Genomic DNA, 24,239 nt, shown 5'->3' on the forward strand with positions numbered 1-24,239 from the left:
TGAACGGTACACTCTTCTATCAAAGTCAGATTTGTCACACTTTGCCAGGTATTTATGACACCAAGGTTTGATTAGCACAACACTGAAAACTAAGTTACAAGCCATAAAAATTGTCAGCTGGCACTGAAAAAAGCTGAGCCACAGTGAACATAGTTGTGCAATGTATATGTAATCCAGCTCATTTTCTTAATTTGTAAATTCTTTCCTGAAGCTGTCTTTTCCTTGTGGCTGCATCTTCTCTTAATCTCTTGTAACTTCTAGAGGTGTAGATATTAGCTGAGACGATTAGTCTTATGAGCTCAATGGAAAGCAGATTGATCTGTAATTTGCTATTTATTGCTAATCGTGATTTCATATGAAATTGAAGAATTTCTAATGCTTCATGTTTCTTAAGTATTTCTTGTGATGATATACATGAATACATTATTCTATGTGAAATTAGGTAAATTATCTAACCATAGACTTCTAACTTCATCAAATTTTGAATCACATGTAAAACTTTATTTTGCTGAAATTGATACAATAACTACTTTAACATTCGGAGGGGGAAGAGAAAAAAAAAAGAAAAGAAAAAATTTATTTCTATTTAAGATCTGCAGGGTATAGTAGCTGGAGTATAGAGAGGTGTGGGGAGAGGAGACAAAAGAAGTCTTTGTAAAACTTGGCTAGTACATAAGGAGTGTGCGTACGGACAGCAATGTAAGTACATGGAGAGGTGGAACCTTTCACTTCCCACTCCTGGTCAGGAGACAGCAGCATGTATGCAGGGACAGCAAGATCTCGCTAAACCCTCTTCTCAGAGGGAAACAAACATTTCTTAAGATCATGCTTCTCTTTTCTGACCCTGTCCAGAACAGCTGCAAAGAGATGTGAACACTATATCCTCTTCTCTGGCTACAGAGTGACCTTGTTATGGCCCCTGGAGTGCCAGCAAGCCTTGCTCTGGCCAGGAGCACAACCCCACATGGTGGCTGCCAAAGTGTGCCTTTCTATGTGCCTCAAGAACACAATAGACTCAGCAGACCTTACAGAAAAGCAGCAAAATTAGTTTAAAAGAGGCTTTCTGATAACAAATACAGGCTGCAGTTCATCAATTCATTCAACATACACATAATAGATAAAGTAAATTTGTGTGGAAAAAGCCAGTGTTCACCTAGTTTTGCTGTGTGGACATTTAACCTGTATTCAAATTTGAATTCTTTACATTTTTTTGCTGTAAGATCCTCATGGGGTAGGTGTTCAACAAGTCAGTCAACTTAAGTGTCATTTAGCTGAAATATTATGATATTCATTGAAGGACAGTTTAGCTGCCCTAATTAGGCATTTGAGTTCGTGCTCCGTCTAATGCTTCAGTCAGAAACTTCTCTGGTTCACAAAAGTCGTCTGAGAGGGCTGGCTTGGTAGAATTTTGGCTCTGCTTATCAGACTGTAGATATACCCATCTCCTGCATTAGAGTGTTTGAAATAGCATGTAAGCATATAAGTTTCTGGAGGAGCTTGTTTTGATAGCAATATTCAGAGCTCTCCTCCTTTATTCCAGTCGATTTGATTTCTGTCAAACACAGTGAAAGAAAAGTCAACTTCCTGTTTAATAACCTAATGATTAAAAAATTCACCCCATCCCCAGAATAGTGATCTGAACTCTACCTCTTGTTAGCATGAGGATTGAGTTTATATCGCAAACAAATGCTCTAAGGTGTTTTGCTTGTGATTGCTCTCAAAAAATTATCTTGAAATTGGGACCCTGTTTAGTTTATAATAAAAATGGACAGAGCAAGGAAAAAAAAAAAAAAAAAACACTAAAAACTGCTGGGCCAAAGAAATTTGTTTTTACATTCCACTAGTTATGTTTCAGAGTAGTGTCCAGAAACTCCTTGTGTTCTTCACATTAGGCAGCAATTGATGCAGGCAGCAGAAATTACATCCCCAGGATTTATTCCTCCTAATTTATGACTTGACTTTTCTCTAGACACCTAAAGTAAGAATATTTTTTTTTCCCTAGCTCCTAATCCTGGCTGTGATAGGTGTCTAAACTGAAATAAGAGAGAATTTCAGGAACATGTGGCTCAGTACATTGCATTCTCACATCTCGTCCATGTGAGATGCATATGCCAAGGGTTGGTAGATGGAACATGGGACCTAGTGGAGATCCTCAGCCTTAAGGAGCGCTTGTAGGTGAGTTCATAAACCCTAGGGAATATCAAATGATAGTTCAGTCTAGGCAACCCACCTGAGTCCATCCCTTTCTCATCTTCCATCCCTTTCTCATTTTCTATTTTCTGTCTTGAGTCCTCCAGTGTTTGAGGTTTATGGGAATGCCAGTTTATGGGAATTTAATCAACTGCATTGTAAATTCTACCGCTGGAGCTAAGCAGTTACATTTCACAGTTTTCAGCATCACATAACTGAAGTCCTTTGGTTGAATACCTGCCTAGCTCAGTTAGTTTAATGCATCTGCACCACAGAATTCTAATGCTGCAAAGAAAAAGTATGTTAAAAACAACAAGCAAGTCAATGTGAACTCATAAAGCAAAATGACAATTCAACCCAATACATTATTTAATAAAAGTAATCTATCACTGTAATTACCACCCAGTATAGAAATATAACTTAAATTAGAAAAATGTATTAAAAGTGATATGCTATAAATGATAAATCATAGGGAAATCTATACATCAATTGCCAAATCCAGGCAGAAATGTCAATGAATTAATATATACTTGTGATATTTTAAACTCATAAACACAAAACTAGATACTTCCTTAAAGCAAAAAAGACATTTTGCATGCGGTGACATATATTCACTGATCCTTTATTACCCCGACTATTATTTATTATTTGTAATAGTCCTAAAGCCTTCAAAGTTTTCACAGCACTACTTGCATACCAAGAAAGTAGTGTGCTGCTTTCATTACAAATTTTTATTGCATATTGATTGATGTTACCGCATTGTAATGATTATTTCGTGATTTTTCTTGTATTCGTCTTCTTTTTTTCAGCCTTCTGACTGCATAACTGAAAGACCAAGATGTGAAATGCGAAGGAGCCCACTGACAATTCAGGTTTATGCTCATGGGACAAGACTGCTTTTCTTACATTTCCTTTTGGCATCCCCTACTGGTGTACAGCTGCAAAGACGCCTCCGTGACACCGAAGATCTCAAAAGGGCTTGCTGTACTTCTTTGGCTCTCTGAGTCCTCTTGAATGCTAATAGTAGCAAAAGTAATGGCACGTTAATGTGAAAATGTTTATATTCTTTTCAAGCAACATACATTCATTGCTTCAATGAATATACCACTCCTGAACCAGTACGTCTAATCACACTACTTTCTTTGCTTGTTTCACACACGTTTATCTTGTCTTACAGAAATAGAGTTTTGCTGAGGTGGGTTGTTTTTTTTTTTAATCTTACTAACAAAGAAATAAGTGTTAAATTTTTCATTCAAACTATGTCATGATAAGCATAATTTGTGATGATGCAGTGTGGCGCTGTATACTTTTCCATCTATTCACAAATGGTGTGAAGATGAAAAGTCTGTATGAATACTCCAGCTCCATTCTTTGAGGGTTGGGACAGAATTGTTCCACACTGTTAGAGTAACGCTATTACTTATATTTCTTCCTTCCAGAAAGAGTGGAAAGGCATCAGTGACATTAACATCTTTCCATTTGTTGTAGCCGTAGTGTTCCCTAATGTGGAAACCTTCCCACCTCATTTTAGGCACCTGGCATATCTGAAACCATGATCAACCCAGGCTTCCTAAAAATCAAAGGAGATAAACTAGCATCTCAGATTCATAATCTAGAAATTCTCTATTCACTACAGAAGTGTTGGGCAGCTGCACTTCTACACAAAATGTCTAAAGTCTACCTTAATGTCTAGAGTTAGGGTGTGTCTGCTGATCATGGAAAATGTTCTCAGCAGAATTGCTAGACAACAATCTTGTAAGTCTGCTTGTAACAGATTTTTATACATTTTTCTAGGAGACCAAACATACAGTGTTTTCTCACCATTATTAAACATACTTACATGAGTTTTCTCATTAAAGGATATCAGAAGTGTACGACACGTACCTGGTCTATGATCATGGAGTGTACACATGAGTAGGGACTGGAGGATCTTTCTATCGATACTTACTAAGCATAAAAATTAAATAATTTTAAATAGAAACCAAATAGTACACTACTGAATAGCTGGGTGTTGATCAATGACACTTTCTAAATGACAAATTATTTTCAATTGCGCATTTTGTTCATTCTTTGAATGCTCATTAATCTCTAGTGAGGATAAGATGGGAGTATGTACTGCTAAATATTAATACTTCCCATTAATCTTAAAATGAAATTATGATTTTCAGTTAGATGGAATAATATTATCATCTGTCTCCTGTCAGGTTATCTACTAGACAAGAGTAACCTCTTACTTCTATTATAGACTGCTTTGGCTATTTGACCACACGTATTTTTTTTTTCACCAGAATCTATCATTTCTTCAAAGATAAAATTCACTCTTATATTTAAATATGTGTGTGTGTGTGTGTGTGTATACGGAACACCACGTTTTAACCTCTTTCCCCTTCTAGATTGATCCTTTCTTTCTTTTTTTTTAACTGTAGGCTATTAGCATGTCTCTAGAGTTAATGAGTAGATTATGCCTTTTTTTGCAGATGGGAATTACTAGGCACAGGCAGCTCAGTGACTTGCTGAATAGGTAACACCTGCCTGCAGCACTAGAATACAGGACTCTCTGGTCCCAAGTGTATGCTTTAATCATATAAAATGTATTTTCTTCCGGATATAGAATATAAACTAACGTGATTTATTTTCATTTATAGTGAACATACTTGCTGTGCACCTTAACTTTCAAAACAATAAAAGTCTTAAAGATGTGCCTTATATTTAAGTAAGGGATAATGCTAACACCAATAGTATTAATAAACGGCCAAGAGACACTTAGGCTGTGTCTGTATGTGTAAGTAAGACAGGGCCAGGAAGAAGGTTTGTCATTATTCATGCTTAATTGCCAGCACCATCTCTAACATTGCTTTGCCATATGCCAGCTGTTCCCCAGAAAGCATCTGGGCCTGGATAGCACATCCCACTAGGCAGTATGGAAGAACAAATCCTGTCTGGGGATGAGAAAGAGTTTAAGCAAGTGGACATAATAAGGCTTTGCCACTTAAGCCTGAGGGTCGAAGAAGTGTCCCTGGCCTGCTATAGTTACTTGCAGAAAGTAACATATTACTGCATCAAAACTGATTTCTTTAAAACTGCTGCATCTTTAACCATGAACCAATGTGTGGGCCTATACAGTTATCTTACTTCCTGAAGTTCTTACACTGCACTGAAATAAATTCCCTTGTATTTCAGAGGGTCACACATTTCATTACATATGTAGGGCAAACTATACTGTCAGGTAGACCAACATCCACATTGGACCCAAACCTTATCTGTTTTGAAATGTATATTGAAATCAGATGCATCCCTTCTCTTGATGTTTAGAATGTACTATAACATTCAGGAAATAATACAATGTGATACAAACTGTTTCCTTGTTACAGACATAGTGAAGGAAAAAGTTAAGTTTCTACTTTTCGTCTTCAAAGTATATCTGACTTGACTGCCATGCAGGTTCAATACTTTTGTCTATGCCACTTGGTTGAACATTTGTGTCCCTGTGAAATCATATAAGATGTTTTTATTATGCTGTTTAAAACCTTATTTCAGTCCAAAACCCCTCTATCTATGTAATTTATGTTCAGCCAGATGACATAACATAGGTTGTTGTTTTACTGTAGTAAGAAGTTCTCTTTCTCCTCTTTATTAGAGAAAAAAATAGATGATTGGAGGTCTTCCCTCTCTCAAAGGATATGGAAAGGTACTGAAGTGAAATCATAAATTTCATTGAATAGTAGCTTCCGTGGAGGCAAACATGGCACTGCAGATTCCCAAAACATTTGACAAACATTTTTGGGTTTAGGTCATATTACTCCATAAAGCTAAAAACAGTTCAAATCTTTTATCCTACTTCAGCGTAACAGTCACTAAACTGAAGGATAAGGGTTTTGTAAAAAGCATAAATTCATTCTATCTGCCTTTTTTGCTGTTCATACCTCCCCCACGGTAAACAAACAGCTAGGATCAGAAGTCAAACTTCATTAAATGTTCTGAAGAGAAAACATATACATACATAATAAATAATAAAATGTAAATACAAATATATATCCCTTACAATTCCATAACTTGTGGCTCATACAGTTAATATGAAATCATCACACATTACAAGTTCATAAACCAGACATTTATATCAGGTATACTTAATTAATTAGAATCAAATAGTACTTAGTGTTTGTTAATTCAATACAATAGTCAAACCTACAAACTGAAACTGGTGATTTTTTGTGGGTTTCTGTTACACTTCTCCCAGACTCAAGGAAAGACCATGTGCTCCACAGGTATTTTCTGGATGTGGAAAGAAAATCCTAGAAATGGTTGCTTAAGTAGTTCTAGCATTTCTCAGCAGTGTAATGCTGGCTGTCTACCTGCTGCAGTTCTTGTGCTTTGATTTCTGGCTTTCCATTCCTTTTCATTCCTTTCATTCTGAAGAGCAGAAGGCTACTGTGCCAACATTTATAATGCAACAGGGGTAGGACATTTGCAGCATGTTTCCTCAGTAAGCAGAACACCACATAGTTCATATTTATCGAGACAGAATCAAGTAACAAAACCCTGTTCAAGACTTTTACCAGTAAAATTGGATCCAGTTCAAAGATCCAGTTTTCATAACTCCCAATGCCCAGTGTTGGGCAGGCGTCATCATTTCAAGTCTCTTCCCTTTTTCTTGAAAAGAAATGGCTTGTTAGTATATCTTAGCTATCTCTCATGGGTCAGGAAAATTAATAAATAAATAAACCTTCAAGTTATGAGTGTCTTTCAGCCCTAACAACCTCTGATTCAAATTATTCTCAGAAAAGGGCTCCAATCTTTAATATAGCATATCGCCAGTCCTAAAAGGTTTTCCTCATAAAACCTGCAGAATAGAGTGGAAAAAAACCACACAGGATAAGTTCATGCAGTTAGTAGTTAATAAAGTCTTCTTTGCATGCACAGGGGAACTATTATCCTCATCCTAACAATGGTGTAGAGTCAGCAGTGTGTTTTTGGCCTGAATATGCAAACTTCAGCCTATTAGACTGTACTATACTGAGGGCTGAAGCCCAGCTCAGCTTTTTTCTCGCCTTTTATAAAATAGAGGATTTTTAAGATATTCATTTTTTGTCATTAGAATATGAAATACTAATTTTATTCTCGCTCCAGTTTAACAAGAGGTGAATGCATATGTATTATGTATGCATATATTCATTGTATAGGTACGACAGACTGTGAGATCTAGACAGACAAGATCAAGCCCAAACTTTTTAATTTTATAAGGTTTAGTTGCACAATGATTGGATTTATTTATTAATCCACTGTAATTAGCAAAACATATTTTATTTAAATGCAAAAGGAAAGATTTATCCACTTATATTGTAAACAAACTATTCACATAATGCTTAATGTAAGAACGACTGAAATTACTGAGAATTTTTCCATTGTTTCTGATAGGCTTTATATAAAGCTGATAGTCAGCAGCAAATATCTGCAGTGCAGAAATAATTATATTTTCTCACACATGTGACACATGCACAGAGACTTTTTTTATACTCGTGCCACTGTAATCCAACAGGAACTAACTCAGTACAACCCATATATCCTTCAAAGACTGAAATTATGCTTCTTATTAATGATGTATATTTGCATGTTTACAATTACAATGTATGTGCTGCTTGATTTTGTGTGTACCCTCACTTCTCATTTTAATCCTACTTAATTGAACGTGTATGTCTGACTAATCCAGTAGTCTTCTATGATGGAGTGACTGCATCAGTGGACAAGGGAGGAGCTACGGATATCATCTACCCGGACTTCTGTAAGACCTTTGATACGGTCCCCCACAACATTCTTCCCTCTAAATTGGAGAGATATGGGTTTGATGGATTGACTGTTAGATGGATAAGGAATTGACTGGATGGCCACGTCCAAAGAGTTGCAGGCAATGGCTCAGTGTCCAAGTGGAAACCAGTAACGAGTGGTGTCCCTCAAGGGTCCGTACTGGGACCAATACTATTTAATATTTTCATCAACAACATAGACAGTGGGACCCTCAGCAGGTTTGCAGATGACACCAAGCTGAGTGGTGCAGTTGATTTGCTTGAGGGAAGGAAGGCCATCCAGAGGGACCTTGACAGGCTTGAGGAGTGGGCCCATGTGAACCTCATGAAGTTCCACAAGGCCAAGTGCAAGGTTCTGCACCTGGGTCAGGGCAATCCCCAGTATCAATACAGACTGGGGGATGAATGGATTATTACATTGATACAAGAATGAGAATAGAATACAGACAATTTAAAATATCTTTACTTTGAATTTACAGTTGTGTGATTTTGATCCTTAATCTATGATCTATAATATGTATATTTTTATTTTATATATGCAATACTGAATAATGCATTTTAAATGCTTTATAACTAACAATAAAGTACAGAATAGAAATGGACAATCCTTTTAACCTGTAGGTGTTACCACATTACTTGCATAATGCATAGAATTTCAAAAAATCCAAACAGTTCTACAGGAAACTGTGCTATTATTTTAAGTGTGATGTAGTCTATGATTCCATTGTTCTCAGATATCCATGTTTTTTCCAAAACATGCAAATAGATACAGGCAAATATGTGAGTAATGGAAATCTTAAAACATCCTGAGAAGATAAATGAAGTCCTCCTCTGAAATTCAGTTCATGAACACTAAGGCCTTGATCCCACAGATCTTTGTGAGGTGTACAGTGCCCCGTATACACACAAACCCAGCCCCCACTGGCCCCAACACAGACATTATTGCCAAACAACAGTAAATCTCAGATTCCAGAGCACAGTGAAGAGACAGAGACCAGATGTGTTTATGGAGACAGAAGTTTAATTACAGAGCTTGATTGTACTAGTAAGATCCTGCTTAATTGTGCATCATCCTTTGATAGTTTAGCCCAGCTGCTCTGTGGCTATAAGAGCCATATGGCATACGTTTCAGAATACTTTGTGCTTTTAATAGAAAGATAGATAGCAATGTGCAAAATAACGCATAATCCAGCCCAATATATAGTTGCACATGGTAACAGAAATCAGTTTGTATTTATTTCATCTGCTGAGAAAAGCAGATTGAGTAACTTCAATGATAGGCTCATTTAGACTACACCAAAATCCCTTGTTCCCCCAGTAATGTCAAGGCTCTGGTTTATTAAGAGATGAGCTGCTCAGATATTTACATTTTTAAAGGAACACTTCAGTTAAAACCAGACAAATGAACAGGTTGCAGTGTATTGTCCTTTATCAAGAAGGAATCTAAATACGTGTCATTTGGCCATGGATGAGTACAAGCTGCTGAAATCTGCAATGAAAAGCCTTATATTTAAGCTAACAATGTTATTGTCAAGCTAAATGTCCTTAAAAACTTGTGATATCCCTGAAGAAGAGTTACGAAGTTCTTATTAGATGAGAAATTGGTGTTTTCCTCTAATGTACACTACCTATAAATGATTAACAGAAGCAAGTTAATGAAGAATAGGCATTGAAGATGTAGAAAACTCAGACTTATTTATCTCCACTGTCTCTTCTGCTAGCCTTCACTATTAAAACTGTGTCAGGACATACAGTTCTTTCTTCTTGCTCTTGTGCTTCATAGGTTCCCAGCTGAATTAAATGATTTAAGGGATGCTGATAAAACTTGGAGTAACCCCATGTCTACTTTGTCCTTGAGATCAGCCTGGTGTCCCTGTAGGGAGGAGCCAGAAAAGTCACATAAAGTTTCTGTGTTTGCTCTTCCCCAAGTTTGCTCTGCACTGAATTCAGATTATTCAACCCCTAAATCAGGATTATTAATTCCTTGCCCTCACCTTTTCCATCTTTTAAGTTACACAGGGGTAAACTTACATACAAGGCAAAAACCTTGAGAAAAAGGCCCTTAAGGCTATGTTGATACAATTAAAGAAACTGTAGCTGGTGCTTTTCTGAGGGCCATGATCATATGTATTATCAGGTTGGCCTATGATATGGTTTTCCCACAGTCCAAGCAGCATTTTCCTAAGCAATGCCATCATGGTTTGAGGGATACAAAATTACAGGGACCGTTACCAAATAGTGGTACAGAAGAGTAAAACCTACTGAGGGGTGGAGAGTTCAAATGCATGAAGTTAAATACTCCATGGCACTTGATCTTGGCATCAGAGAATGTTTCTTGATCTGCTTTATTTATTAGTATGCAAAATGAAAGGCCCAGATAAGAAGCTATTGTAGGGATAAGGTCGGCATTACAGCTGAATAGAAGGTGCCCAGGGATCCATCCCTATTCTTGAATTCAAGGGGCACTGTGTACTTAAAAAGGAAAGTGTGTACACATCATTTAAGAGGCAGAGAGAGCATTCTGTCCATATGATTTGCCCAGTCTACCACCTCCTGTCACCTCTGTGCATGGTGCTTTGGTTCATCAGGACACCCAGAGTCAGTGCTCTTATTTGTTCTGTTCAGCAATTTGACTGAAATGCATCTTTTTTTGTCAAAACCAGAAAATGACAGCAGCAGAATGAGAAATCCTATGCATTTGCTATGCAATCCAATTTTTTGGAAATGTATCTTCCTCCAGCTATCCTCTGAGCTTTTCACCTCTTAGGATATTATTTTTTTTCTTCTGTCTTAAGAAGCTTTGCTGTTAAGTTTCGTGATCAGTGACTAACTTTGTTTTGCTGTTACTGTTGTTATCATCCCTTACTAACATTCCCACAGGCTCTCCACTTCCCAACAGCAATAGCGTTGAAGTAAAATAGGGAGGGAGGAGATGGGGTACCGTGTTTTAAGAAAACATTATGTTTGTTGTGAATGCATGTTTTAGAAGGGACAAGGTAAGTTCTTTACAAAACTATAAATGTGCACATCTTTGTGTTACAGGAAAGCCTGACTGGAATATCTGAAAATGTGAGCTGCTCAGATTCTTTACCCAATTCATGAGTTGGAGTCTAGCAGTCATGGTTCATATTCCTCATCTTGATGCCTAACTTCACCTCATTCTTATGCAGTAAAAACATGGAGGTAATTAAAATAATCCAGATACAAAATTTATAATTGGAAGCCATATTTAGTGAAAAACCCCTCAATGCAATCTCAGTGAAGATATGTCAGCTGGTAAAAATCAAATGCTTAAAAAATCAAATGTTCTGAAACAGGATATTTAAGGTTTTTGTTTATTCAAATAAGATTTTATTTGTTCAAATGGAAATATTAATTGTAGTAATTAATTACTTTATTATCTGATAAGTAAACAAATGACAGTGAGATAAAATGTCTATAGTTTAATTATAAGCAACCTTACCATATAATGCATTTTCTTTCTATTCAATATAAGTTTTTTTACCAGCTTCAATGACACAGTATCTAAATCTCTTCTAGTGAAAATTATTTCACTCACCTCTACTGCATATACCTAATGTATGCAGTATATACTTCTGAAGGAATAAAGATATAAAGGGAGACATGAGACACAGAGAAAATAAAGTGAGAAATTTAGAGGAAGGTAAAAAGAAGGCAAGCAGTAATGAAGCAGAATGTCTGGAGCAAATGGACATAGAATTAGCAGGGTGCAGAATCCCTGACTCGGTGGATGGGATATAGAAACAGTGAAAGAAAGAAGAGAAACAGAGTCTCAAATAGGTGTTCAAGGAACGTGTGGACGAGGCATTGTGGGACATGGTTTAATGGGCACGGTGGTGTTTGTTGGTTGATGGTTGGACCTGATGATCTTACAGGTCTTTTCCAACCTTAATGATTCTGTGATTCTGTGAAATAACCTCAAGGAATTCACCAGAGGGCATTTGCTTATATTTGTGTCTTTCAAAATACCTGGATTTGAAAGTACTTGATGAGAAGAGCTGGGTTTTGATTCTAATGAAAATGCATTAATAAGGTTACGGCACTTGTTGTGGATCAGGAGTAAATTGATCCTCAGTCCCAAGTTCTGGAGTTGCTGAATTGTGTATATATATTTTTTTTAATTTTTCTAATTTTTTTTTTTTTTTTCATTTTGTAAAGTAGTCTCTTTATGTGAATATCTCTGGAGCTTTCAGGCCTTACTTCTTCATATTTCTACCATTCTGTTTCTAGTTCTAGAAATAATATAGTAATGGCAATATGTTGTAGCCATTGTGATTTAAAAATATATATGAAGAGACTGTGCCCAAAAGCTTTCTGCCTTTTCCAAACTTATCATCTGGCCTAATAAAAATATTACTTCTTCTTTCCATCTCACACTTCTAATGGCATAAATATTGGAATAAATTTAAAACAAAATTACCTCCTCAAATTTATTTTATTTAGCAATATATCAAAGTTTGACTGAGGAGATAAAAACAAAATTAACAAAATTAATGCTTGTTTCACTTTGGTTTACTTTTGTTAAATGTAATTTCAACAATAGAAATCAGTACAATTTTATTGCATTAATATGTTATCTTCAATATTGAAAACATTGCAGAAGTTTCTTTTTTTGCTAGGTAACAAAATAAGTAACAAGAAAGAAATACTCTATTTTTCTTTTCCTGTCACATACCAGTGGAAGGAAACAGAGTTCCTCTATCAGCTTAAATGACACATTCTTTGACTTAAATTGGACGAACCATGTAGTTTTTTTCAATACTGGAAAATTTTGATCAAAATGAGTCTATCACAAACTTGGGGCAGACAAAATAATTTAGACAGAAGTAAGTGCATCAAAGGTGAAATTCAGCACATGCAGAATGTCTGCTTAGGGCCCATAAAGAATTGATATTATGCCTCATTTTCAAGGTTTCAATGTTTCCAAGCTGTCTTTCGGACATAACGCTTTTTAAAATCTTTTTAGCACTACAGGGGTATGATATCCTACATAAATCAGTATTTCACAACTGATCTTATAAACATCTGAGTTCAGTTTTGAGTTTTGCCATTGTTCTTATTAAATGAGATTTTAATTTCACTTTTGTTCTAATGTGTTACCAATCACTAACAACAAACAGAATTAAAAAAAAAAAAAAAAGAAAAAGAAATAAAGTATTTTATTTGGTGTTCCAGATAGGATGGTGAACAGGAATGGACATTTTATTGCTGAAACAGTAAGTTCATAAAATGTTTACCTTTGATTCTCATTACTGTATTGCCACACATGGGATTAGCAATTTATAGGAGTTCCCCTAGAGCCTATAGAGAGACTTTATGTTTTTCTCTCTCTCTAGTTTGTCTTGCCTAGAAGTGTGCTGGAAGCAACTGTAACATATCAGGGTGCGAGAAGTGTGGTTGAAGTGCTTTATTTTAAAGCAAGTCTGGAATGCAAAGTAGCTCGGCAACAATGTAAAAGCTGTTGTGAGGACCAGCACCTACATCAGTCTGCAGAGCTGACAAAATCCAGAAAAAAAACCACCTTTGCCTCTCCTTCCCCTCTGCTGTGTTTCTTTGCACCTTGTGTCTTAACAGAAGCAATAGAGAATATACGCCTTTGTCAAATACATCATGATATGAAATGTATTTTAAGCTTTTCAAACTGCAGAAAACCTTCGCACTTATGAAAGTATGTGACATGACTGCAGAGTCTGAAAAATGAATATTCTGGGATCTGTAGTGTAATCTGATACAACCAAAGATATTGCCGTATGGATTTAAACCATTTTCTTCCACCCCACATCTTCTTTCTCTTTGGGTCTCTTATACTAAATGAAACTTAATGAATTGTACCTCATATGCTGACTAAATACTTGCAGGTGGATTTCCCAGTTTGGCAAGTTAGTTATCTTTGATAGATTTAGGTTTAAAATTACTAAAAATGTAGGCCTGATAAAAGAGTTCATTGAGATTAAAACGGTTTTGCAAAACTTGCTAGTGTGATAGTATCTTGTGGGGTTTCTGATATTGAGTAATCAGGATCTTACTTTTGCAGGGGTACTACATATTTCTCTGATTTTTTTCAAGCTATCAAAATTTTATCACAAATTAAAAATAAAATTTGTTTTCTTTTTGACACAGCTTATGAAGTATATCACTGCAGGGAGAAAAACATTAAATTTACCTATAAATCATTCAGTGTTTACCACAAAACATCCCATTTTATTGCTCTTTCTTTTTTAACCTAAGAAGCAAATTTGTTCCGCAGACTGGTTTGGTCATGCTGATTTTTTCCTGTTGTTTCAATGATACATTTGTGACTCAATTTCTCAGTAATTTCTTTACATGAATCTGTATCCAGCTGAGAGTCTTCATTCTGCAGGAATCTTTCTCATTGTGTGTAAATGGTCCTATTTTAAGTGCTGATAGAGAGCTTGATGTATTCGTCCAAATAGAGATGTTTAACATTACTTATGACACTTCTGGATTAGTTGGAGGCCTGGCAGGATGCCATAGGGCAGGCTTTTGAATTAGGTCTATAACAAATAACATTCTTTCTTAACAATATTGAAATACAGATCTATGGAACTAATGTTTTCAGAAATATCAAGAGTTACATTTTAAAATATTGGGGACTGACAGAGCAGTCAGTATTTATATTTGCATCCTATGAAATCAAAAAACATTTTTAGAGGCAAAAAATTAAATAGGTATTCCAGCTATCCACAACAAAGACCCGAGAACCTCAGGATATGTGTCACAGGTAAAAATTTCTCAGTTCATGTAATGTAAACAAAATCATGATCAAAGTGATTTAGTGATTTATTAATGGCAGGTAATTAACAAGCAATTGGTGAACTACACATTCAAGGTCAATAACAGCAATACAGAAGATAAACCACAATACCAGACATTTTAAAAAGTCAATAAACACCTACATATTTCTAAACACCCTTCTGTAGCTAATGACCTTCCCTCTCTGTGTCACACACACACGCACACCCCCAGACACATACACACACAGAGATACAGATCATGCAGGTCATCAGCACCCCACTGCCTGGGGAGTGTGGGTTCCCCTCCATGCACACCCTTCCTGTGGGAGCTGAAGTTGCTATGAGTGTACCCCTGCCTTTCCCGACACCTTGCTGATGGATACACTGCTGAGAAAGCACCCCACAGGCTCACACTCGCACACCCGAGGTGTGGTCCCTGCACTGTCACCCTGAGTATTGCTCCCCACAATGCCATCCCACTTAGCGGAGTGCAGCTGCTCACACCGTCCCACTCCAAGGTGGACAAATTTTTGGTTGTATAACTTTCCATGCTTTGTTTATGCTTATTTCAAGATGTCTTGTTCTTTGTTTCAAAAGTCATTTTTATATTTGATTTAATTGATGCAATGAGAATTTACTTCAGAAAGAGATATTGAGGAAGTCTAATTTACATTAAGAGGAAACTTAAGTGCCTTGGTTAATCCACAAGTCCCTATGTTTTCTGTCAATGCTTCCCAAACTGCCAAATTACTACCGGCATTTATATTCACCTTTATTTTAAAAATAATATTATTTACAGGCAAAATAGGAAGCAGTTGGGAAATGAGATTGCTAGAATAGGGCTAAATTTCAGATTCCAAACTCCTGTCTTTGAATTTGGGGTTCAGCTCTAGGTTGCAGACACCTGTAATTAATTATTTAAATCTGGATTTCATCAAGTGAGCTAGGTGGCTAAAGTCTGAGTATAGTCAAAGGAAAACCAATAATACTGTTAATGGATTTGATTCAGTTGTCCACACAGAAGGTACCTATGGTCACTTGAGAGCACCTTAGTTAACCTGCCTCTCCAGCAGCTGCTATTGAAGACGAATACAGACCCCCCATATGTCCAATGAGAAAACTGCTAGTTCATGTGGATGCCATTGATAACTTAAGGCATGTTGGGTGACATTAGGTTCTTATGTGTGGGTCACTAATCCAAACCAGTGAAATTTATAGAGCTGTTTAGCAGATATGATCTATTCAAATAATACATATGTAGACATTTAAATTGTAAACATTTATATGTCAGACAACTGACTGGAACATAAAACTCAGCGAGGGTTTTTTTTTTAACAGCCAAAAAAACCTCCAAACCAAAAATAAAATAAAAAAGCAAAGGATTCAAGAAAAATTTGAAGAATTCAATTAAAGATTCAATAGAGTAAATGTAAGTAATCCAGCACTGGAACCTGTTGCCCAAGGAGGCTATGAATTCTCTGTTCCAGGAAATGTTCAAAGCTCTACTGGATATGACCTGAGTGATCTGATCTGAATTCGAAGTTTGACCTGCTTTGAGTGGGAGGTTGGACCAGTGTTGACATCCTAATGTCCCTTCCACCCTATATTCTGTGTGGTTCTGTATATCTCCCAAAATTCCATCTTGGACATTTTAGGGAGCAACAAGAACAAGCTGCAGTGAAGGCAAGATTGGCATCAAGGGTGAGAGTATTCGCAGGGCCAAGGGGCACAGTCTTAGCTTCAAAGCAGCTCCAAAGGGAAGGAGGGGCAGCCCTTGATTCCAGCTATCTTCTCAACAGTACTTAACAAGACGTAGCTCATGTGCTTGGACTCATCCAGCTAAATTTTTTGACACAACCAAGCAAAATTCTAGAAAGCTGCTCTGACAGGCCATCAGGGAATCTCTAAACATAGTTCTTCCTCTCACAGATATGTAATTGCTATCTCTGAACTCTATGTGCAGTTTAGATCCCCTTATCTCAAAAAAGTTGGATCTGACTTCTAACAGTACAAAAAAGAAAATACGGAATTGCCTTTCCTGAGGAAAAATTAAATAAACTGGAACCCTTCAATTTGAAAAAAAGAAAGAGATTGACTAAAGAAGATAATATAAATGTGTGTAAATCATAAGTACTGTGGAAAATGTTCATAGACAACACAATTGCAAGACATCTAGTCCTACATCTAGCCCCCTGTAAGATATCTAGTTATAAGAATAAAGAAATCAAAGTCGTTTAACAGATGACAAGTTCAAAACAAAGGAACAGAGGCGGTTCTTCTCGTAATATGCAATTACATTGTAGAATTTCTTCTTGCAAGATGTGGGTAATAAAATTATAAGTGGGATTAAAATACATAGGAGGAAAATCTATGAAACTGTATTAGCTAAAATCACACTATTGGTTTAGGGTATTTTGAGGCATGAACTACAGAAAAAAAGATATTCTCAGGGAATATAATTTCATGATTGATCTGTTACTATGTTCTTCCTTAAAAGTCTGCTCCTAGCAACTTCTGGAGGCCATATATTAGACCAGTTCAACCTTTGGTCTGACAATAAGCCTGTTCATATGGCTCTATACCTTGTTTATTTGTCTGATTTTAGTCAAAAGCAATCATAACTTTCATAGTCTGTCAGTTGATCACTTTTTTTGAAAGAATAGGCTGAATATGATAATAAGAAAGGCCATTCTTTGTTGTAATTTGTGATGGCTCCATCCTAAATTTAATTTTTAGTAATCAAACACAAATTCCTGCCTGAATAACCATGAATCAAATAGCTTAGAAATGCTTCTTTTTCAGATTCCAAACATTCCATTTGGATATTTTCTGAATATTTTTCTACTGACCCATTTATTTTTTTAAAGGAGTCATTTCTGACATAAAAGGTGAAATATAGTGGACACAGTAATTGCTATTTTGGGGGAGAAATATAGGTCAACTGAAAAGTTCTGAGATATTTTAGTAGAGAAATTACTTCTTAAATATTGTGCTTATCCTAAATATGTATATATGTTCTACCTTTTGAACAGCATAACAGGCTTTACAGTGGATTATTTTGCATTGCATTTGACTTAAAGAAAGTTTTTTCACAATGTTTAATGACAGGAATCTACCGAAAACCAAAACAAACCACCCTCAAAAAACAGGATGCTACCTTACATGTTTTGAAAGGCTATCCAGATGACACATTGAAAAGATCGGAAGTTTTTTTAGGTGTATGACTTAGGTAATGTCAGTAACTCCCACAGTTGCATGTTCATGGTTTGTAATACTTTAAATTAATTAATAAATATGATGTAAATCCAGGAAAAAATCACAGAATCACAGAATCACTAAGGTTGGAAAAGACCTGTAAGATAATCAAGTCCAACCATAAAAAAAAAACCAAACCAAAAAAACCCCAAAAAACCACAAACCACCTACAAACCACAAAACACACCACAACCCACACCAAAAACAACCCACCCACACCACACAGCACCATGCCCATCAAGCCACATCCCACAATGCCACATCCACATGCTCCTTGAATACCTCCAGGGAAGGTGACTCCACTACCTCCCTGGGCAGCCTGTTCCAGTGTTTCACCACTCTCTCGGTAAAGAACTATTTCCTAATATCCAGTCTGACTCTCCCCTGGCACAACTTGAGGCCATTTCCTCTAGTCCTGTCACTCGTCACTTGGGAGAAGAGACCAACACCCACCTCTCTGCAACCCCCTTTCAGGTAGTTGTAGAGAGCAATAAGGTCTCCCCTCAGCCTCCTCTTCTCCAGGCTGAACAACCCCAGTTCCCTCAGCCGCTCCTCATAAGACTTGTGTTCCAGACCCCTCATCAGCTTCGTCACCCTTCTCTGGACACGCTCCAGCACCTCAGTGTCCTTCTTGTAGTGAGGTGTCCAAAACTTAACACAGGATTCGAGGTGCGGCCTCAACAGAGCCGAGTACAGAGGCATGATCACCTCCCTGCTCCTGCTGGCCACACTGTTTCTGATCCAGGCCAGGATGCCGTTGGCCTTCTTGGCCACCTGGGCACACTGCTGGCTCATCTTCAGCCGGCTGTCAACCAACACCCCCAGGTCCTTTTCTGCAGGGGAGCTTTCCAGCCACTCATCCCCAAGCCTGTAGCGTTGCATGGGGTTGTTGTGGCCAAAGTGTAGAACCCGGCACTTGGCCTTATTGAACTTCATCTGGTTGGCCTCAGCCCATCGATCCAGCCTGTCCAGATGCCTCTGCAGAGCCTTCCTACCCTCAAGCAGATCAACACTCCCGCCCAACTTGGTGTCATCTGCAAACTTACTGAGGGTGCACTCGATCCCCTCATCCAGATCATCAATAAAGACATTAAACAAGACCGGTCCCAAAACTGAGCCCTGGGGGACTCCGCTTGGGACCGGCCGCCAATTGGATTTCACTCCATTCACCACAACTCTCTGGGCTCGGCCATCTAGCCACTTTTTAACCCAGCGAAGAGTGTACCTGTCTAAACCACGGGCCGCCAGCTTCTCCAGGAGAATACTGTGGGGAACAGTGTCAAAGGCTTTGCTGAAGTCCAGGTAGACAACATCAACAGCCTTTCCCTCACCCACTAGGCTGGTCACCTGGTCATAGAAGGAGATCAGGTTGGTCAAGCAGGACCTGCCTTTCATGAACCCATGCTGGCTGGGCCTGATCCCTTGGTTGTCCTGCACATGTCCCGTGAGCGCCCTCAAGATGAGCCTCTCCATAATCTTCCCCGGCACCGAGGTCAGGCTGACAGGCCTGTAGTTCCCCGGATCCTCCTTCCGGCCCTTCTTGTAGATGGGCGTCACGTTGGCAAGCCTCCAGTCATCCGGGACCTCCCCCGTTGACCAGGACTGTTGATAAATGATGGAGAGCGACTTGGCAAGCTCCTCCGCCAGCTCCCTCAGCACCCTTGGGTGGATGCCATCAGGCCCCATAGACTTATGAGTGTCCAGGTGGCATAGCAGGTCGTTAACTGCTTCCTCCTGGATCATGGGGGGCCTATTTTGCTCTCCATCCGTGTCTTCCAGCTCAGGGAGATGGATACCCTGAGGATACCTGATGTGGCTATTAAAGACTGAGGCAAAGAAGGCATTAAGTACCTCAGCCTTTTCCTCATCCTTCCTGACAATGTTCCCTGCCACATCCAGTAGAGGATGGAGATTCTCCTTGGCTCTCTTTTTGTTGTTAACGTATTTATAGAAACATTTTTTGTTGTCCCTCACAACCGTGGCCATGTTGAGCTCTAGCTAGGCTTTTACCTTCCTAATTCCCTCTCTGCATGACCTAACGAGGTCCTTGTATTCTTCTTCACTTGCCTGCCCCTTCTTCCAGAGGTGATAAATTCTCTTTTTTTCCCCGAGTCTCAGCATAAGCTCCTTGTTCAGCCAGGCCGGTCTTCTTCCCCGCCGACTCTTCTTACGGCACATGGGCACTGCCTGCTCCTGCGCCTTCCAGATTTCCTTCTTGAAGAAGGTCCAGCCTTCCTGGGCCCCTTTGCCCTTCAGGACCATCTCCCAAGGGACCCTCTCAACCAGTGTCCTGAACAGGCCAAAGTCTGCCCTCCGGAAGTCCATGGTAGCAGTTTTGCTGACCCCCCTCCTTACTTGGCTAAAAATTGCAAACTCTATCATTTCATGGTTGCTAAGCCCAAGATGGCCTCCGACCTTCACTTCTCCCACCAGACCCTCTCTGTTCGTAAACAGCAGGTCAAGCAGGGCACCTCCCCTGGTAGGCTCGCTTACCAGCTGTGTCAGGAAGTTATTTTCCACACACTCCAGGAACCTCCGGGACTGTTTCCTCTCGGCTGTGTTATACTTCCAGCAGACATCCGGTAAGTTGAAGTCCCCCACAAGAGCAAGGGCCTGCGACTGTGAGACTTCTGCCAGTCGCTTGTAGAACGCTTCATCAGCTTCTACGCCCTGGTTGGGTGGTCTATAACAGACCCCCAGCAGAAGAATGGTAGTAGAAAAGTTTCATTGCATGTACTTTGCAGAGGTCTGCATTAAGCCATTTTACTAGGCTTTGAGCAGTTTTCCAGACTTCTGCCTGCTGTTCTTCTGTGTGAATACTTCTGAGATTCTGTTCCTATGAGCAGCTGGAAAAAGAAGAAGACAGTCCTGAAAATATGTGCTTTTTGACTTCTCTGTGATAACTCTCATTAAGACTAGGTGTCTTTTTTCACATGGCAATCATAATGTCTTCTTCCACTGTGGAGAAGGATAGTTTTGTTTCCAAGCAAGGAAGTTTCATTATAATAATTCAAGTGATTTATATCATCCCAAGAAACATATCGCTTTAAAGGAATTATCCTCTTTCAAATGAATTGATAGACTGACAGAGGAAGTAAGATGATGGCAGGTGAGTTCTTAAGATGGTATTTTACAAATATACAGAATTTATACATCAATATGTAGACCATATTGAGCTAAATCTATTTGCAGAATGTTAACCTGCAGGCGTATCTACTTGCTCTCAAAACAAAGCTTCACCTCCCACTGTCACCTTGCATTTACAAAAAAGGTTTTTCCTTTTCACAAGCAGATGGCCTCATATGCATGTTCATGAAAGCCAGTGTCAAAATTTGTAATGACTGTAAAGCTGCAGAACCATGCTTAATAATACCTTGTAACACCTGTAGTAAAGTAAATCTACACATTTAATTTTTTGTCTTTAACTAAAATATAGTAATTTAATTTTATTTATGAAGATAAATTGCAAGGTATTGAAATATTTAGGCTGGAAATGTAAAAATTACTGAAAAAGAATTTGTATTTGTTTATTTATTTTTACTTAGCCTGCAATGCCTATCAGAATTTCAGCCTACTAGAAGACTTGAGTACCCTTAAGAAATAGCTTCTACTGGGAAGACATCTGCAATGAGATACCAAGCCCAAAGGAACTACGCACTGAGAAAAATAAGACAACTATTCTCCACTGATAAAAGATTTTATCCCAAAACTCCAAATATCCATCCCTGCAAATGGTTATATGGATAAAAAAAGTTTTTTGGAGATACAGATTTCAGAAAGCAAATAGCTTTCCTAACACACATGTAAATGACAAGAAAAAAAAGAGAGAAATGTGAGATTTTATGTGATTAAACATATTCTCAAGAAGTGATAATAGACAAATCACAAGGAATAGACATAGACATCATGAGTAAAAAGGTAAAAAGTATATATGGAAAGAAAATTGAGAAAAAATTAAAAAGTCTATGCAGAATAATAGGACGTTAGGCAGACACTCAATTAAGTATTTACTAATTTGGTTGCAGTTAGGTTTCTTTCTTTCATTCTAGTAAAAAGCTTTTTTAATAAATGTGTATAAACAAGGAATGTGATGAAATGTTAGGGAAAAAAAATTACTGCAACAAAGCAATTGATACCCAAGGGAAGGAAGAATGCAGTAACTGGGGTGATAAAGATTTATTGGGATGAGGGTACTAGATTATTTACTTTCTGTCTCAAAGGATCTTAGAAAAATGGATTAGCTATGCTTTAAATGACCTTTCTGACACAAAAAAAAGTGTAAAGGGAAACAATACTCCCACATAACCCCTAGCAAAGCTAGGGAATATGATTATTATTATCCAAGGCAGGACTGCTGTGAGGCTAAATAAAATTAGCTACAAAATATTCTTTGTCCTTTATTTCTGTGAAAATTGATCCTGTAGAATTTCACTTGAGGATGTGACTGATTTATGTATTGTCTGTTTTTTCCATATACTCAGTAAGGTAACCTGAAACGTGTTTTACCTGGGAAGGAATTAGGGAAGAACAAAGCCTATTTGGCTGATAGGGATGCTGAGGGTACAAATGAGAATGAACACTAACCTAGAAAGCTAAAATAATGCCCTTTCTTATTTTCTATGTTTAGAAGAAAAAAAGAAGTGTAAATCTTTATTTTTTAATTTTGATTACTCTTTTTTATCAGTGGATTGCTCTGCTGCTTCTGATAGAGATTGCCACCCTGATGGTAGCTACAGGAATTTATTACACTCTGCATTGCCTCCAGAAGGATCACAATAGAAATTCAGTGATTGAAACTGAGACTCCATGTAGAAAAACCCCAACAAACTCTAATTTTCTGCCAACAAGATAATGTTTTATGAACTTCTTAATTTTTGCAAATAATAATGCTCATGTGATACTGACACTGGCCAAATGTGGATGCCCTATGTCTGAACTAGTAAACTTAAGCTGTCTTCCTAATCAGAGAAGATAAAAGAATTTGGTTTATTTAATCCTAAAATGTATGTTGACATCTGGAGAGATGAGTTAGATAACAAGCTTCCCATTTTTTATTTCTGTTTTTCTCATGTGTGATGATTAGGGATGAATGATTTATCTCAAAGATTTAGACAATCTACCATGTAGACACTGGAGATATCTACAGGTTAGTTAATTTTCTATATCATTTTGAAGTCTTTTGAGGATGATATGAATTACATGCTAGTAAGGTTTCTTTTCTCAATCCTCAGGAAGAGAGACTAGGAGAGCTAGTTCAGCTACTGGTTACTAGTCGGGTAGTTTAATTTGTTTAGTCTAAGATTAGATGAATACCACCTGTTATACCAAAAACTACCAAAACTTAAACACTTGGTAACAGATTTTTCATGCTATATTTGTGCTGAAATGGTAAAAAAGAAATTATGAGAAACTTTTTATTGTTAGATTGCCACTATGTCCAGCTGCAAAAATGTGTAAAAAGGAAAAAAAAAATTGTGGAGTAGTTAGTCACAATAGCACAGAGTGATACATGGCTTTCTTTTCATGCAGACTTTGCTACAATACATGTGAATATCTTTTTCTCTACAGGGAATGAATGATTGTATTGTCTGACATCCCAATTAAGCGTATTTCAGGATTTTTTTCCTTTTTTATATCTCTCTCTCTCGTTTGGGATTCTAGCTCCTTTGTGCCTTTTCAACATTAACAAAACTGAAACAGTTGACTTTCCTATTATAAAGAATAAACTCATTTCCTATGAGCATTAAATTATACACTGAATTCATTGAACTTTTGCCATACCTGCACCTAACAATCTTTTTTCTTCTGTATGGTGATATGCAGAACATGCCTGTTCTGTCTTGAGTTAAAATGAAGATGAAGGGTCTTAACACATTTTCATTAAAATACAAATGAATGAGTGGAGACTTGCCAGTTTACTTCTCATTGAGATGCAAAAGCAAGAGACAAAGAGGGAATAAAAATAAAAAATGTAACTTCATGTAGTAAATAACTTGCTATCTTCTTTTGGGAATGTCTCTGGTATAAGTAAGAGAGTGCTGGAAGGTAAGCTACAGTATCGTTTCCTGACCATGCACTTAACTGTTAATTTTCTCCCTGTCTCTGTTTTCGACCACCGCATCTAACTGTTTCCAAGACAAAGACTGGGTATAACTTGGAGGGTTATGTAATTGTAAATTCTTCCCCCAAAGGCAGTATGGATGAAAACTGCTCCAAG

The sequence above is a fragment of the Gavia stellata genome, chromosome 1 (genome assembly GCF_030936135.1).
Source record: "Gavia stellata isolate bGavSte3 chromosome 1, bGavSte3.hap2, whole genome shotgun sequence".
Lineage (NCBI taxonomy): Eukaryota > Metazoa > Chordata > Aves > Gaviiformes > Gaviidae > Gavia > Gavia stellata.